Source organism: Danio aesculapii, chromosome 2 (genome assembly GCF_903798145.1).
Source record: "Danio aesculapii chromosome 2, fDanAes4.1, whole genome shotgun sequence".
NCBI lineage: Eukaryota > Metazoa > Chordata > Actinopteri > Cypriniformes > Danionidae > Danio > Danio aesculapii.
In genome coordinates, this window is record NC_079436.1 from 20,977,627 (window position 1) to 20,991,619 (window position 13,993).

The 13,993-nt window shown below is 36.9% G+C and overlaps 1 protein-coding gene across 2 annotated transcripts in view; it reads left to right on the forward strand.

The window, feature by feature from the left end:
• The first annotated feature begins 2,537 nt into the window (after nucleotides 1-2,537).
• rreb1b (ras responsive element binding protein 1b) overlaps nucleotides 2,538-13,993 on the forward strand; it is a 59,215-nt gene continuing 47,759 nt past the window's right edge. For both annotated transcript variants that reach the window (XM_056474591.1, XM_056474592.1), the window contains exon 1: nucleotides 2,538-2,872. The gene's annotated coding sequence lies outside the window, so the exon portion shown is untranslated. The remainder of the gene's footprint in view (nucleotides 2,873-13,993) is intronic.

A 13,993-nucleotide genomic window follows, 5' to 3' on the forward strand; every position in this document is an offset into this window, starting at 1 on the left:
ACAAGGTCACTCTCATGAGATTACATAAGGTTATGCAGATACTGCTCTCTAGTGGCAGAACAGACTCAATGCAGCTGCTGCAGGTAAATGAGACATAATAGAATTGTTAAAGGGATAGTTCACCCAAAATTACAATTTACTCAATGTTTACTTACCAACAAGTTTTTCCAAACCTCTATGAGTTCCTTTATTCTGTTGAACACAGAAGAAGATATTTTGAAAAAATCTGAAAACCTGTAACCATTGACATACATAGTAGGAACAACAACATGGAAGTCAATGGTTACAGGTTTCCGGCTTTCTTCAAAATATGTTTATTTGTGTCTATCATAAGAAATAAAGCCAAACAAGTTTTGGTACAAGGAAATGGAGAGTAAATGATGACAGAAATTATATTTTGGTCTAAACTATCCCTTTAAGATGCAGCTTAAATATTTTTGAGACACTTCACAATAGCGTATATATGTGTTCATTTCAGTTTCAAGCAGTGACCCCTTTGTAGTTGGAGCACCTTTTTTATTCATAACAACATGATGGAAACATTCCTACGAGACTTTGGTACATATTGCCATGATAGCGTCACACAATTACTGTAGATTTATTGGGTGTACATCTGTTGATTTTAATCTGCTTTTTCACCCCATCCAAAACGTGCTCACTTGGATTGAGCTCTGGTGTCTGAGGAGGCCGTTTGAGTATAGTGAATTGACTGTCACATTTAAGAAACCGGTTTGAGATTATAGCATGGCATGCTGGAAGTAGCCATCACACAATGGGTTCAGTGTGATCATAATGGATAGACATGGTCAGCAACAATACTCAGGTAAGCTGTAGTTGTAAGTAATGCTCTACCAAAGGGCCCATTACACCACCACCACCACCCTTAGTCTGAATTATTGACAAAAGGCAGGATTGATCCATGCTTTTCTGTTGTTTATGTCAAACTTTGACCTAATCATCTGACGACTCATCAGACCTTTTCCAGTTTTCTGTTGTTCATTCATTCTTTCATTCATTTTCTTTTCGGCTTAGTTCCTTTATTAATCTGGAGTCGCCACAGCGGAATGAACCGTCAACTTCATTCATTCATTCATTTTCTTTTCGGCTTAGTCCCTTTATTAATCTGGGGTCGCCACAGCGAAATGAACCGTCAACTTATGCAGCAAATGTTTTACATATGCCCTTCCAGCTGCAACCCATTACTGGGAAACATCCATACACCCTCATTCACCACCAATATACACTATGGACAATTTAGCCTTCCCAATTCACCTATATCACATGTCTTTGGACTTGTGGGGGAAACCAGAGCACCAGGAGGAAACCCACAAGGACACGGGGAGAACATGCAAACTCCACAAAGAAATGCCAACTGACCCAGCCGAGGCACAAACCAGTGACCTTCTTGCTGTGAGGCGATTGTGCTACCCACTGCGCCATCGTGACCCCTCTCAACGGAGTGTCAATGGTTAATTCTAGCAATAGTTGTGTGTGAAAATTTCATTTTATCATCAATTTCCGAAATACTCCAATATAACAACAGCCATGCTGAATTTGACCTTCATGACTTTGTCTATATGACTAAATGCACACTATAAAGTGTGCATACATGTGTGTATATGTGAGTGTGTAAAAGTAAATAATTTATAATGTATATTTTTTCAAGTACAACTGTTAAAGCAAGTAGGTTTCAATCAAATATGATGCAATAAAAGTGACTAATATTTATTTTTCTGATCGATAGAAATTGGTTTGTTTACACCAAAAAACTATCCATTTGCACCAAAAGAAAAATACAAAGCATAAAAATGATTGCATCTTCCTGATGTAATTTTATAGGGGCTGTTTTTAAAACTAATATTTACAAACAATAAAAAAAAGCAAAACTACAAAGTTTCAAAACCCCATTTAACCTAGTTATAGAGATCCATTAGTTACATTGCAGCTATCGAAGTTTTTAAACAATAGTCTCAGCATTTAATTCATAATTTATCTCTGAGACTATTACATTCCCTTCTACAGTATAGCCTACTGTCTGTGATGATGACGAATGATCCATTACAGTATGACGAGCAACAGGTGTTTGTCTTGTGATAGCAAGAAGGCGACAAAGCGCGAGGTGTGTTGAATCATCTGTAGCCTTATCATATAGTGATACTGGGGTTCCGTCACTTTACCAGTTTTACCATTTAACTTTACGGCACAAGCGATAGAAATAATAAACAATTTACATAATAGATTTAGACATAGAAATATGATAAAATATGCGTGTATTAAGCACAATTATATCTATCTATCTATCTATCTATCTATCTATCTATCTATCTATCTATCTATCTATCTATCTATCTATCTATCTATCTATCTATCTATCTATCTATCTATCTATCTATCTATCTATCTATCTATCTATCTATCTATCTATCTATCTATCTATCTATCTATCTATCTATCTATCTGGTAATTGATCAATCGGATGAGGCTGGAGGAGTGAAGTTTCCGCCCCTCCCGTAGAGATGCTCACAGCTGAACTCCAGTGGCAGCCTCAGTAACACACGTCCCCTTGGAGACTACAGCAACACGTGATGCGTCTACTTATCACGTTCACTGAGCAGCGCTCAGGAACACACTTTGAGGAAAAAGTCACTTTTCTGACCATCATTCGTCGGAAGTTTCGATGGTCATCATTCCTTTAGGGAGCTAACACCGCGGGCGATGCGAAGTTTTCAGCTGGCGAACTTTGCACATCCTCAAATACGCCATTTTGATCGCTCTCCGGAACAAGTTTGCAGTTTTTTTTCGAAGTCCATCATCACTCTTTTCACCATCACCATGTCTCCGCGCAGCCAGCCCAACCCCGACAAAGTCATGCGTAAGTACTGAGCACTTTTCTACTTGTTGTTATTGTTGTTGTTGTTGTTGTTTACGCTCTCCATCCTCTAAACTTTGCTGGATGCACACTTTATTGGAAGTTTTTAAACTTAGAAGGCCGAAGATGTTGAGATGATGTCCGATCTTTTTTTCTTCCTCGCACGGGGTTTGTGCTTCCTCGTTTCATTCTCGCATCCAAAGGTTGAACGCCTGACTACAGGAATTCACAGCGCACATGTATTCAACAGGCATACCTGAGTCAAATTAACCTCTTTAATCCACCATAAACTTAATGTCACTAATGTGGCTTAATCTCTCAATTGACGAAATGAAGTTTAGTTCGTATAAAAGTACGAAAGTGCGTGTTTTACAGTGAACCGAAGCATCCACATCTGAACTTTGATCGAGGCTAACGCGTGGGGGTTGGACACGCTTCCCTTTATATTTTGACCTTGTCGGGACATGTTGTATTTACATTTCATTAGCTCTTTCGACTTTTTTGTGACCAAACACAAGTAATTATTGTTCACAGAGCAGCATCTTTTCGTGTGTCACACTTTACAAACTGAGTGTTTGGGAATGTCAGAAGTTTTAAAGGAGGAAGTTCGCTGTCGTCGTGACTATCTTTGGGTTGGGTTTGCTGCATGAGATGAACTCCGAATAAAGTCAGCGCTGCAAGAAAAGTCGTGTTTTATATTTGAACCAAGCATTAACATCGACGATAGAGCGTTAACAATCTGAATGTGGGATGAGTAATTAGTCGGATGCATGGTTTTTGGTGCGGGTGTTTCGGTAGAGGCTGTGCTCGTGCGCTCCTCCTCCCATCATCCTCTGTTCGTCCTCGAGTCTCTTTGGAGAGTCTGAATGTGCAGAGATCCGGATGAGCAGTTCACATTCCTCTACCAAATTCAACACTGGGCTCCAGGAGGCCTGCAGCGGCAGCATCTTTTACTCGCTACGTCCACTAAGTTTGCTGACTTTTAACTGCATCATGGTTGTTTTGCACGGTGCATATATGGGTGCAACAGCTGAGGCAGTTCTGATGACATTATAAGTTTGGACCTTATCTATCCTTAGGTTGTATATTTGTGTTTTAAAGTAGTAAATTGTACCTTTTAAGGTACTATGAAACTTTTAGTACTCTGTTACATGCCACAGTAGCCATAAAAGTATTTAAAAAAACTTATTAATAAATTATTTCTGTGAGTAGCTTTACATGGTCACATTGGAATATCAATGATATATTATTATACTGTTGTTTATGTCGACCTACTGTATGTAAACTGTGGTATACAATTTATAGCAAATGTTGTCAGCCAGGGGTCCCTAAAGGACTCCAGGGGGTCCAGAGAGACCATAGGCTGTATATAATGTGGGATAAAATTATATTTGTAGCAAATGATTCAATAAACAGTATGCTCTGCATCGTATGATTTAATAATAGGATTGCAAATGTGAAAAAAGTATAATCTAGAGGGATATTATATTTTTACTATAAAGGTTTTAGATATCATATTAGGGAAACAAAGAACCGTAAAAACATCTTAAAACAACCATTTCTCTACACTGTAAAAATTATATTAGCAATTAGTCATGAGAGCATATGATTTTAGTTCATTGTAGCTTATTAAACTAAGTTAATCATGTTCTAACTTAATTTTATAAGTTATGCAGGTTAATTTGATTAAGCCTAAAAATTTAAGACAACCAGGATTTTTTACAGGGTTCGTATTAAGGACTTTTAAATATTCTAAAGAACGTTTTTCGACTATGAAAAAAACTTTAGTGAACAGTTAAACGAAGCATTGCTTATTATATTTACTTTTTGTAGAAGCTTTAAGATCTGCAGTACTACTGTGCTTTGTACAGAATATTCTACAGTTGCAATCAAAATTATTACCCCCCCTGAATTATTAACCTCCTTGTTTTTTTTTTCCCCCCAATTTCTGTTTAACGGAGAGAAGATTTTTTTACAGCACATTTCTAAAAATAATAGTAATAATAACTCATGACAGTAAATAATATTTTAGATATTTTTCAAGACACTTCTATACAGCTTAAAGTGACATTTAAAGGCTTAACTAGGTTAATAAGGTTAACTAGGCAGGTTAGGGTAATTAGGCAAGTTATTGTATAACCATGGTTTGTTCTGTAGACTATTGAACAAAAATATAGCTTAAAGGGGCTATTAAAATTGACCTTAAAATGGGTTTAAATTTTTTTAAAACTGCTTCTTTTTTCTAGCCAAAATAAAAACAAATAAGAAATAAGAAAAAATATTATCAGACCTAATGTGAAAATTTCCTTGTTCTATTAAACATTATTTGGGAAATATTTAAAAAAAAGAAAAAGAATTCAAAGGGCGTTTAATAATTCTTATTGCAACTGTATATAATGGAAAATATACATTCTATAAACCACTGTTCAGTGAAAATTTCCTTTGGGACCACTTTTAATGAGTGGTTCATTTATAAACCCACCTTAAGCTAATCAAAGATAGATAACTATTGCATGGTGCAGTTGCAATGTGATCTTAAAAGATTAAACCATTGTAAATGTACTCTGAACCGATGGAAGCATGTTGCTTTATCACCTTGGGGAAACATTTTACCACTTTGTTTCTTTATTACTTTGTGTAAACATACAGATTAGCATTTTTGTCATTAAAAAATAATTAATATATATATTCTAAGATTTCTTTGTAATCATTATCAACGGTTTCCCTCACATAGAGTGGTAAAGTTAAAAAACAAATCCTTCTTTTTTCATTATTTTCCTAATAGCTGCTCTCACAATGGAGGCTGATATGGGGTGGAGATGTGTTTGTTCAGACGCGTAAAGCAAGAAGACCATTGAAAATTCAAAGGCATGTTCTGGTGAACAGTCAAGCAGTGGTCTGGGCTGTAATCTCCTCTGTCCTCAGCAGGGAGTCGCCAGAGTTGAATAGAGAAAACCTATTGTGAGCATCAGAGCTGTCGTGCTGATAGTGATAGAAAGGGCCATCAGCTTATTCTCCAGTTTGTGTCCAAAATACTCTGAAGTACATAAAGAGCCTCAACAGACAGACTCATCAAGAGGATGATTAGTTTTATGCTTTGGTTTTGGTCTGTTTGAATATTGGGATGCGGCTTTTGAAATGTGTTAATAGGTGGTTGATCTTGATTTATTATACATTCGTTAAAATCAACACTTGGGGGTTCCTTAGTCAACATCCTTTGACAAACGTGCCCAACTGTGATTGTTTACTTGAGGATTGGTTGCTAAATGGATGGGGAAACTAGATGGTCACTTCATTGAGGCTTTTGCCCCTAGTAATGGGTGTCCTGTTCACTCATCCAGGGGTAGAGATGGGCGTCCTGTTTCACTTTGGAGCTATTTTTAACCTGTCTATTTTAGATAAGATTATGTTCCCTCTCCCTGGTATGGATTTGGAAGCCTGGATTGGTCCTGGAGTGTTGGTGTAAGACGCTGTACCTGTGGAGCTTAAGAAAGTTAAATTGCAAAATGGATGCTAACTATATTTGCACATTTGGTTTGGAATTTAAACCTGTTTGATATGGCTGTTTGAATGTTTTGTTTGAAGGGATAGTTCCATCAAAAATTTGTCGTTATTTTTTCAATCTTGTGGCATTCCAAACATGTACACTACCTGACGAAATTGTCGCCTATCCAAGTTTTAAGAACAACAAATAATAACTTGACTTCCAGTTGATCATTTGGCATCAGAAGTGGCTTATATGAAAGGCAAAGGCTTCTAGATTACGCTTATTTTACCAAAATAAAAAATGATCATGCCTTGATTTTTAATTAGGACAGTAAGGTCTGACTTTGCTTAGACAAAAGTCTTGTCACTTAACAGAAATAATGTACAGTATAGAATATACAGTCATGGTGCAGTGGAAAAAGAATGAATATTGTGTATGACTCCCATGAGCTTGGAGGACTGCATCCATATATCTCTGCAATGACTCAAATAACTGATTAATAACGTCATCTAAAATGGCAAAGAAAGCGTTCTTGCAGGACTCTCAAAGTTCATCAAGATTCTTTGGATTCATCTTCAATGCCTCCTCCTTCATCTTACCCCAAACATGCTCAATAATGTTCATGTCTTGTGACTGGGCTGGCCAATCCTGAAGCACCTTGACCTTCTTTGCTTTCAGGAACTTTGATGTGGATACTGAAGTATGAGAACGAGCGTTATCCTGCTGAAGAATTTGCCCTCTTCTGTGGTTTGTAATGTAATGGGTAGCACAAATGTCTTGATACCTCAGGCTATTGATGTTGCCATTCACTCTGCAGATCTCTCATGCCCCCGTACTGAATGTAACCCCAAACCATGATTTTTCCTTCACCAAACTTGACTGATTTCTATGAAAATCTTGGGTCCATGCGGGTTCCAATAGATCTTCTGCAGTATTTGTGATGATTGGGATGCAGTTCAACAGATGACATATCTGAAAAATCTACCTTCTGCCACTTTTACAAATGATCAACTAGAAGTCAAGTTATTATTTGTTTCTCTTACAACTGATATTGATGACAAGACTTTTGTCAGGTAGTGTATATAGATGTTTTTAGATGCAACTGGATTTAATCAAGTGGATAAAAATAATTATTCAGCTGCAGAAAATAAGAAAAATATGTTTATTTCTTACAAATATTGTAAACCAAAATGTGAGAGAATATAAAATTATCACATTATATTTATTTGGTTATATAGGTTGGATATTTTACTGTATTTTTAACAATCAAGCATGATTAACATAAAACTAAAAGTGAAACTGAGTCTTCATGAAAACGTTTTGATGTGAGTGGGATATGGATGACAGGAAACAGGGCAGACTGGAGGAAGTTAGATAAAGATAGAAACAATAGGTACAGTCTCCTTACACTAAACCTTAAAAAGTCTTGTGATAGTCAATCAAACAGGTGGTGGTAATAGTCAAACTGAGATGTTTTACCACAATCCGAAATAGCTCATCCTGCTAACACTGCTTTTTGAGTGATCGTGAGCTTCGCTTTCACTTTTTTTTGCGTTTGTCTGCGAGCAGAAAAGAGGACGAATCACACATGGCTTCGCAGGCCTCCTCCTTTGCCTCCCCCTGCTTCTTCCCCCGCCCCTCGTCTCCCACCCTGCTTCAGTTGCTGACTAAACACTTTTGTCAGCTAGCAGTTGCCCACAGTCTGTGAATTTCTGATAGCTTCTAGAGAGGGAGCTACACTGTGCAGGGAGCTGGAGATGCTGAAGAATCGCTCTTGTTGCTCTTTTAGCAATGAAGGCGGGAGTCAGAAATGGGAAGATGGCAGGTCGAGCTGCTTTGTGGAACCAGTTCGTCTTGTACTAGCATACTTTAGGTTTTCCCTGCTTCGTGTTCAAGCACTGAGCAAACATTTGAGAGATATGAAAATACGCCCATGGCTAAATCATCTGATTCACGTGTAGCCAGGGTTGTTAAAAATCTCATTTTAGATTTGACAGAAAAGTTTACTATAAATGTATTTATAATGCAAAAAAAAAGAAGATTGCAAATAAAAGTGATTCTTTTGAACTTACTTTTTTTTAAATCAAAGAATCCTAAAAGTAAAATGTAGCATAGATTCCATAATACTATAAAGTAAGCATGGGACAATAACCGGTTCCAAGATATGTAAGGTTTTTTGAATGTGTGTTTTTGTTAATGTGTTGTAAAGAAAGCTGTGCTTTTATAACTAATGAAGACAGTAGAAGTCGTTTATTTATTTTAATTATTTTTTGTACCAATAATACCAATAATTGTACCAATTATTGTACCAATAATATCCCATCATAATCTTTTCACATGTCCTGGTTTCTCAGTTGTGGAAGTCGTCATAGTTGAGTACATTTAGAGCACAGTAAATAGGAGAGTACAACAAAGAATTATTTTTACAATCCAATTTGCTAAATTAATAATAAAAGAAAAACTCCAAGATGATTATCAAGACTTGCAGAAAAAAAAAAATAGTGTGAGGCTGATAACTGCTGGCAGAAGAGAGAATAACAAAATGTACTCTCCTGCCCCATAGACGCTGCATTAGAAACACCTCACATAAGCGGTAATAAATTTTTTCGTAATTTGATGCAAAGGTGACATAATACATATGTAAATACATGTAAATTTACGTAAGTAAAAAAAAAAAAAATCTAAATAATAAAAACATTCAAGGATTCAAGATTATGATGACTGTAAATCATCATTACAGGCTTGTGAAAAGGGTCCATACAACAGCAAATCATCATATTCTAATGAAGGATTCTGAAGATCATGTGACACTGAAGACTGGAGTAGTAATGATGATACATTCTGCTTTGAATCACAAAATTAATTGAATTTGAAATTAGGGTGGGCCGATGAACAGTGCTTAATTTGTGAACTGCGAGGTCCCGGAACAGATTGGGGTAACAGATCCGAATGTTACTCGAGGATGGAGAGGTGTCACACATGAAAGTGGAGAGGGTTGGGGAGTCGCGGACGAAAGTGAAAGTGAACAGCGGATGGTGGAGGAGGGCGGTTGAGGGGGGGATCGGTAAAATAAGGTGCCGAATCAGATTTCAGAGGTGCCGGATATAGATCCGGCGTGTTCCGGCACAAATTAAGCCGTGCCGATGAATGGTATTAAAGCGATTTGCAATAAAATGTATGTCAATAACAATGAAAAGCTCTGGATTTTTTTTTACTCTATATTGATCTAAGAGCCAATCACACATCAGAAATGTGCAAGAATGGGAATCTAAATGTGTGTTTATTGTTTCCACCGAGATGTAGAGATTCGAGATGTATCGAATTTTCGAGATGTTTTGAATTTGATACATTCGAGATGTATCAAATGTTTGACCACAGAAAATTTATCGGCCAAAAATATGTTATGCCATTTAATGGATGCTCGAATTTTTGTGCCTTCAGTCACTGTTGGGGTACTCTTTTAAATCTGGAAGCATTAGCAACTTATATCAATATATATATTGTTAACATTTGATATGGAAATAATTATCGAGAGTGCATTTTTGCCATAACGCCCAGCCCAACTACATTCAATAATAAAGTGTTTATTTAAAATTGTAGTAGTATTTCACAATGTAACTTTTTTTCCTGTTAAAAAAATGCAGCCTAGGTAAGCAGAATTAGCTTTAGGACATTAAGTTCACCCAAAATTTAAAATTCTGTCTTATTTTACTTTCCATTTGATTGTTTCAGACCTATAAATTTCTTTGTGTTAAACACAAAGAAGATATTTTGAAGTAGGCTGAAAACCTGGAACCATTGACTTCCATAGTATTTGTTTTTCCTACTATGGAAGTCAATGGTTACAGGTTTTCAACCTGCTTCAAAATATCTTATTTTGTGTTTAACAGAATAAAGAAACCACTTGAGGCAGAGTAAATAGTGAGTAAATATAATTTTTTTGGGTGAACTGTTTCTTTAACGAATCTGTTACTGTATTGTTTCCAAACGTTTGACTGTAGTGTAGGTTGTCACAAAACAAAAGCTAATCTAGTATTGAGCGAGCGCTGTTACGTCATGCAGAATTTTATGAAATCTCATGACAAAGCTGTGACTTTGTTTCAGTTCCAGTTGATTGCGGTGATTCATGAGATGGGGAAAAAAGCAATGTGGGAGGGGCGGTGCATGACTCTGAGGAGTCATTTAACTAGGAAATCTAGGTGTGCACTGCAGGTCGAAACACAGTGTCGTTTTTCAGTGTTGCGTTGATTTTGATGAAGTTTGAATCGTACAGTCTCCTCTCTCTGAATGCCAGGAGAGCTTGACAGAGAAACGTCCCGGCTGAGGACAGATCCTCCTCTGTCTCTGAGAGCGATGTGCAATGGGAAACAGATGTGGCCAGCCTGTTAGCTCAGTGCTTTTCTTCAAAGAGCTTCAATTAGCACGTCCATATACGGAACGACTTCACAAGACATATTTTATCAGCTTCACAGATTTGTTTTTGTAAATTTATAGTCGGTCAGCCTTTCAATTTCTTCCTAATTTTTGATCAAGTTTTGTAGAACAAACAAATTACAGAGATAAAAAAAGTATAATTCTCTATAATGATTTAAACCCCAAAAGCCGTTTCTGTAATACTTTATTTTGATGGTCCATTTGAGTATTAGCAGACTGTCTGCTTAATATCTGCTGATACTGCTCCTTTAACAGACATTTAACTGACCATAAGAAACTTTGCAAGTTCATGTCAACTTACACTAACACTAACCCCAACTTATAGCCTACTTATAATCTAATGAGAATTAGTTGGCATGTAGATGCAATGGAACTTATATTCAACAAACGAACCATCAAAAAAGTGTGACCGTCGTTTCTATTCAAAGTTGCAAACTTGAATTGAACTAAATAATAATTTGTGAAGAAAATGACATCCTATACTGCATTTAAAAGGACTTAAATCAGCACTTCTTACTCTTACTGCATCAATATCACTGTGTGAATCTACAATAGTCACATTGCAGAAGTCTGGATTATAGTTGACTGGAAAAACATTTTATTGTTCAAAATTGTCGAGTCATTTCAGTTTAACCATAATAAATTAAAAGTTTATCAGTTGCATATTATCAGTTAGTTTAAAGTTAGTTTAAAGCATTTGGGCTTATTACATTATTACATTTATGTAGCTTTGACAAAGATTAATGTTATTTAATTATTTGTACAATGAAGACTACACAAAGTTATTGTACGTTTGATTTTATTTCTGTACCTGAATAGAGTTTATTTATATCATTGCTCTACATTATTTATCTATGCTGGTAATTTTCTTAATTATACGTTCTGCAAATCCACTCTATAAAATCATCCCAAAGAATATAAAAGTATTAGTTATTTCCTAATTGAGTAAATCAAGTTATTTGGTGAAATATAGACCATTTCGAGGGATGTAAACAATAGCAGTGGTCCTAACCTATTTCCTGTTTTACGTTTTTAATCACCTTACCCCAGGTGAAAGAGTTTAAGTATCTTGGGGTTCTGTTCACGAGTGAGGGAAGGATGGAACGTGAGATTGACAGGCGGATTGGTGCAACGGCAGCAGTAATGCAGTCCATGTATCGGTCTGTTGTGGTGCAGAAGGAGCTGAGACAAAAGGCAAAGCTCTTGATTTACCGGTCAATCTACGTTCCTACTCTCACCTATGGTCATGAGCTTTGGGTCATGACCGAAAGGACAAGATCTCGGATACAAGCGGCTGAAATGAGTTTCCTTCGAAGGGGGGCAGGGCGCACTCTTATGGATAGTGTGAGGAGCTCTGACACTCGGGAGGAGCTCGGAGTAGAGCCACTGCTCCTCCACATCGAGAGAAGTCAGCTGAGGTGGCTCGGGCATCTGTTTCGGATGCCTCCTGGACGCCTACCTAGGGAGGTGTTCCAGGCATGTCCTACCGGGAGGAGGCCTCGGGGAAGACCCAGGACACGCTGGAGGGACTATGTCTCTCGGCTGGCCAGGGAACGCCACGGGATCCCCCCGGAGGAGCTGGAGGAAGTGTCTGGGGAGAGGGAAGTCTGGGGTTCTCTCCTAAGACTGCGGCCCCAGAAAAGCGGCAGAAAATGAATGAATGAACATTTTTAATTTCTATAGCTTCTATAGCAGAGTATCCAAACGATCCACATATTGATAAATAATGTAATGGCTGATGTTTTAACATATTTATTTAATTATATCAGATTGTGTGTCTTAAAGTCCTCGTAAAATCAAAATAAAGTTTTTTTAGCTGTTAGTATCAGTCTTGAAAATATCTATAAGCTCCAGTGTGCTGCAAAACAGTGACAAAAATCACATTAAAAACATATAAACATTGAATAATATATATGTTAAATATGATATAATATCATGATATAATGATATAATAAATATATATCGCATAAAATATAAATATCGCAATATAAGATTTTCCAATATCGTACAGGCCTACTTCTTACTGATGCAAATTGTCAAAGGTTGCTGTAACTCGGGAAACCACTGTAGCTTACTTTTCCTTGATTATAAATGATTGCACCAGAAAATGATAACATATTCTGTTGTGCTGTTTTGCGTATCAAGGCAGATCTCTGATGTTTTGGGCATATGCACACAATCACGTGAGATCCCCAAATTGTTTTCATGACAAACTTTCTGCTGAAGCATTTCAGAATGACTGATCAAATCACAGCTATAATGATGTTGAGAAAATGATTGTTGATGTCACTTCAATAGCTGTTAACATTAAAGCTGTTAATGTGACTTATTTACAAATTGCAATGATCCAATTACAGAGTTGAGTTCATAAGTTACATAATCCCATTACAGCTCACTGAAAAGGCCTATTATCATTTGGTTACAGGTTAGTGTCTTAGATTTTGTCTGTTTCTCACACCGAACTGTTTGATGACTTCAGAGGTTTTGGATTACATCGCATATGAAGTCATAAGGACTTCTTTTGATGTGTCATTTGGAAGCTTATCATAGTTAAAATAGTGGGCGGAATATACAAAATTATGGTTTGCAGTAACATGACAGTGAGTGAAAAAAGAATGAAATCATTTTCATTTTTGGTGAACTATCTCTTTAAACAAGATAACTCATTCGCCAGCCCTTTTATCTCATTATTGAGCGCTTCATGGAGCATCATCACAAGATCTTTCCGTATCTAATGTCATGTTCAGTGGAGCTTTCAGAAGCTTTCTTAGTACTTTTAACTGTTGTTTTAATATGGAGCTATTTGAAAGGACTTGGTTATAAAGTCATTCTCGCTGAAAGATGCTAATAGTCGACTGTTATCGATCTACAGGTCTAAGGTGTTTCAGGCATTTTTCTAGCAGCCTCTCCCAAAATGCCCTGAGGCAGTGTAGACAATAAAGCAAAAATGGCGTCCTTTCAGAAGGAGAAACCCAGCCGCTCCCGTCTCTTCCAGCTTTCAGAAAATAAAGCACTGTGTGTTCACTGAGAACGTGCTTGTCTCTAGCTAATGTCTGATAATCCACGCTTGCAAAACTCTTGCTATGTTAAGTGTTCAGCATTTAAACACAAAGTGATGTTAAAAGCAGATTGTTTCCACACTTCCATAACAGTGCAAACTAAATGGTCTAAAAATATGTGCATCCCAGCAAGAAAAAAGTCAA